This window comes from Schistocerca piceifrons, unplaced genomic scaffold, assembly GCF_021461385.2.
Source record: "Schistocerca piceifrons isolate TAMUIC-IGC-003096 unplaced genomic scaffold, iqSchPice1.1 HiC_scaffold_940, whole genome shotgun sequence".
Taxonomy (NCBI): Eukaryota; Metazoa; Arthropoda; class Insecta; order Orthoptera; family Acrididae; genus Schistocerca; species Schistocerca piceifrons.
Window position 1 is genome coordinate 45,001 of NW_025729213.1, and position 5,000 is coordinate 50,000.

Sequence of the window (5,000 nt, forward strand, 5' to 3'; positions counted from 1 at the left end):
ACAGACCTGTTATTGCTCAATCTCGTGCGGCTAGAAGCCGCCTGTCCCTCTAAGAAGAAAAGTAATCGCTGACAGCACGAAGGATGTCACGCGACTAGTTAGCAGGCTAGAGTCTCGTTCGTTATCGGAATTAACCAGACAAATCGCTCCACCAACTAAGAACGGCCATGCACCACCACCCACCGAATCAAGAAAGAGCTATCAATCTGTCAATCCTTCCGGTGTCCGGGCCTGGTGAGGTTTCCCGTGTTGAGTCAAATTAAGCCGCAGGCTCCACTCCTGGTGGTGCCCTTCCGTCAATTCCTTTAAGTTTCAGCTTTGCAACCATACTTCCCCCGGAACCCAAAAGCTTTGGTTTCCCGGAGGCTGCCCGCCGAGTCATCGGAGGAACTGCGGCGGATCGCTGGCTGGCATCGTTTATGGTTAGAACTAGGGCGGTATCTGATCGCCTTCGAACCTCTAACTTTCGTTCTTGATTAATGAAAACATACTTGGCAAATGCTTTCGCTTCTGTTCGTCTTGCGACGATCCAAGAATTTCACCTCTAACGTCGCAATACGAATGCCCCCGCCTGTCCCTATTAATCATTACCTCGGGTTCCGAAAACCAACAAAATAGAACCGAGGTCCTATTCCATTATTCCATGCACACAGTATTCAGGCGGGCTTGCCTGCTTTAAGCACTCTAATTTGTTCAAAGTAAACGTGCCGGCCCACCGAGACACTCAATAAAGAGCACCCTGGTAGGATTTCAACGGGGTCCGCCTCGGGACGCACGAGCACGCACGAGGCGGTCGCACGCCTTCAGCTCGCCCCACCGGCAGGACGTCCCACGATACATGCCAGTTAAACACCGACGGGCGGTGAACCAACAGCGTGGGACACAAATCCAACTACGAGCTTTTTAACCGCAACAACTTTAATATACGCTATTGGAGCTGGAATTACCGCGGCTGCTGGCACCAGACTTGCCCTCCAATAGATACTCGTTAAAGGATTTAAAGTGTACTCATTCCGATTACGGGGCCTCGGATGAGTCCCGTATCGTTATTTTTCGTCACTACCTCCCCGTGCCGGGAGTGGGTAATTTGCGCGCCTGCTGCCTTCCTTGGATGTGGTAGCCGTTTCTCAGGCTCCCTCTCCGGAATCGAACCCTGATTCCCCGTTACCCGTTACAACCATGGTAGGCGCAGAACCTACCATCGACAGTTGATAAGGCAGACATTTGAAAGATGCGTCGCCGGTACGAGGACCGTGCGATCAGCCCAAAGTTATTCAGAGTCACCAAGGCAAACGGACCGGACGAGCCGACCGATTGGTTTTGATCTAATAAAAGCGTCCCTTCCATCTCTGGTCGGGACTCTGTTTGCATGTATTAGCTCTAGAATTACCACAGTTATCCAAGTAACGTGGGTACGATCTAAGGAACCATAACTGATTTAATGAGCCATTCGCGGTTTCACCTTAATGCGGCTTGTACTGAGACATGCATGGCTTAATCTTTGAGACAAGCATATGACTACTGGCAGGATCAACCAGGGAGCTGCGTCAACTAGAGCTGAGCAGCCGGCCGCCCGGGAGTGTGTCCCGGGGGCCCGCGCGAACACGCAAGCGTCCGCTCAATCATTCTGCAAACAGGAGGAGGCTGAGCTCCCCTGCACAATACACCTCGAAACCCTCTCAGGTCCCGGCGGCGCGCAGCGCCGTCCCAAGTACTTGGTCGGGTTCGAGAGAGGCGCAATCGCCCGGAGTTAGGCGAGTAGACGCTTTCGGTGCGACCACCCGTGCTCCCAACTGAGCTTGCCGCTGCCGACAGAGGCCCGGGAGCGTGCTGTCGTGGCATTGCCGGCGGGAGACAACACGCGCCACCTACGGTGACCGGCAGCTCCAACGCCAGCGCCACAGAAGGACAAAAGCCCCACTTGGGTGCCGAAGCGAACTCTCCCAGCACAGCGCACGCGCCAACACATCCGCACAGCTGCGATACAAACCACCAGCGAGAACCGCTGGGGCGACCGAGCAGCAGACGGCGTCGCGGCGCCGAGCGCCGGGCGGCGGCGCATCCTCAACGCACACAGTCCTCAATCGGACCAGCACACTGAAGATGTCCACCGCGCTTCGCACCGGGCCCGCGAGGACCTACTTTGGCCGCACGGCGCCGCGCGCAGGGTGCGCCGGCGCGCAGCTGCGACGCCTGCCGCGTCCGTCGGCCGGCGCGCCTGCCACTGGCCGCCCCCACCAGCCGGCTGTAGCGCGTGCGCCCACGCACCGCGCGGCCAGCACGCCGGGAGGCGCCCCCTCACCGGCCGGGGACGGTCCCACCCAGCCACCGCCGCGTATCGCTTCACACCCAGATGCCGTTCAGTTTCGTCGGCATGGTGGGTATCGCTGGAACAACCGGTTAGTACCTCAACCTATCGTCGCCATCACCGATTCACCCCTAGCGAGAACAACCGCACCACAACAGGTTACCATTTGTTCATTTGCGTAACTTCACCAGAAAACGCAGGCGTCCATCGCCATTTGCAACTTCAACGATTATTGCATGCCTGTGTCAGGTGTCACGCCACACTACGTCTGCCCACATACACGCAACAAAATGTGCACGCCTAGACAATACGTGGAAGGTGGCCCCCGTACGTATGCGATGTCCATTGCTCGAACGACTGTCAACCGGCCTCTGTAGCATGTCGCAGATATGGAACGCGGTGCACCATGCCATCACGGTGTGTGAGGAGAGACGACTAGGTCCGAATACATCAACAGACAGCTCATGCTGATCGCCATCCACGGCGTCCGTTCCTCCCACACGTCTCTATGGCGTACCACACTGCAATCCAGCTCTCATAGGGAGACGACACGTAGCTGCGTGCACAATATTTGCACTGTATGGTCCGCCGTTTTTGGGCGCAGTCGTTGTGCGGTCACACATGTGCCACGATGTATCATTCAGTACATAAGGACGAATGTGCAGTACAGATTGTGGTTCACGCGTACGACATCAGCGGACAGTTGACACAGGCCGCACCACAACGTAGCCTGAGTACGTCGCATGCGAAGGGCATTGAACATGCAAACTTCTCACCAACCAGCTTGCGAAGGCAGGGGGCAAGGTGGGGACGTGGGGAGGGGCGGCATGTACGTCCTGCTGCCATCCACATTACAGTGTACAGCAGGAGCATGTGGAAAGTGAGCAAGACTTGCAAGGTGTTTAACATGAAGCGATACACAGGGGTGCGGGCAGTGCGAGTAGCGAACTATATTGCGAGGGTTGCGGGTGGGCAACACTACAGTAATTGAACGAGTCGTATAACAATTACAGAGCAGGTTTAGGCGACAACGTGGGTTACGTTAAGGCGACAACATGGGTTAGGTTAAGGCACAACATGGGTTAGGTTAAGGCACAACATGGGTTAGGTTAAGGCACAACATGGGTTAGGTTAAGGCACAACATGGGTTAGGTTAAGGCACAACATGGGTTAGGTTAAGGCACAACATGGGTTAGGTTAAGGCACAACATGGGTTAGGTTAAGGCACAACATGGGTTAGGTTGAGGCACAACATGGGTTAGGTTAAGGCACAACATGGGTTAGGTTGAGGCACAACATGGGTTAGGTTGAGGCACAACATGGGTTAGGTTGAGGCACAACATGGGTTAGGTTAAGGTACAACATGGGTTAGGTTAAGGTACAACATGGGTTAGGTTAAGGTACAACATGGGTTAGGTTAAGGTACAACATGGGTTAGGTTAAGGTACAACATGGGTTAGGTTAAGGTACAACATAGGTTAGGTTAAGGTACAACATAGGTTAGGTTAAGGTACAACATAGGTTAGGTTAAGGTACAACATAGGTTAGGTTAAGGTACAACATAGGTTAGGTTAAGGTACAACATAGGTTAGGTTAAGGTACAACATAGGTTAGGTTAAGGTACAACATAGGTTAGGTTAGGTTAGGTTAGGTTACACGTTGTTGTACGGAAAGGTGTAGGGGGGGGGGGGCGGGGGCGGCAGGTTCGTTGATAGTGATTATAGTAAGTGAATGCTTGTGACATGATCAGATTTGTCACGTCAGGATGCACCTTTGGCTTATTAGAGGCGGCGCTCCAATTCTATGCTTGTGTGAGACCTGTGTCTTTGACTCATGTCATTGTTTGTGCGCTGTGACAGGAGGTACTATTGTGATGTTGGGTGCACCGTTGTATAGGACATGTGTGGGTGTTGGTGCCTGGTCTGCGCAATGGTGGATGTCGAAAGGCTGGGATATTGTATTTTCCGCACGGACCTCCTGGTCTGGTTGTGATAGTGTGGATTGTGTAATGTGGCGGAGAAGATGCACTGGATGTTGTTCCATGCTGGTGCTTACATATTGTATGTGCGCCTGTTAGAAGCAGAGAGTGGTGCGTGATCAGAGTGTCTGGCTGACGTGTGGTTCCCATTTTGGGCAGACTCTTTCAGCATGTATACGGACAGTTGTGTATATTTGCTGTAGTTTGATGGCTCTGCATTGATTACTAATCAGCGCCGTGTGTACGGGTAATCTGGTTCCAGTCCAAAATGTTCCATCTGTGTACATTAGTGACAAAGACTCCCCCCATGCAGTGGGGCTCGGTCTGTTATAACTCTTCCGCGTAATATATTTGCCCCACGTTTTTGCGACTGCGAGTGCGAGTGCAACGCGCATGGGGACCGACATGCTGATGGCTCGGTATCGGACGCCGTACAGTGAGCAACGCGATCGCGTCTCTCGCTCGTAAGTGGTACAGGTCGCGGCTCATGTATACGGACAGCGGGAATGTCGCATATTGGAAATAACTCTTCATGAAACGCAAGTTATAGGGGTGGATTGCACTTTACGAGTGCGGGAAACGTCCGCCGTTCATCCGCTGGAGGTGCGAGTTTGGCGGTTGGGGTGGTGCACGAACGGGTGCGGGTGGCGTCATTGCCGGTCCACGGCTTCGTGCGGCAGAGCCACTGGAGATTGGGTGCTATGGTCGACAGAG

General features: G+C 53.8%; 1 non-coding gene across 1 annotated transcript in view; it reads right to left on the reverse strand.

The window, feature by feature from the left end:
• The window catches only part of LOC124772469, a 1,909-nt gene extending 368 nt beyond the window's left edge, over window positions 1-1,541 (reverse strand). Inside the window, exon 1 of the ribosomal RNA XR_007014053.1 lies at window positions 1-1,541. This exon is cut by the window's left edge and continues 368 nt beyond it. This is a non-coding gene — a ribosomal RNA (small subunit ribosomal RNA).
• Between the last annotated feature and the right edge of the window lie 3,459 nt (window positions 1,542-5,000).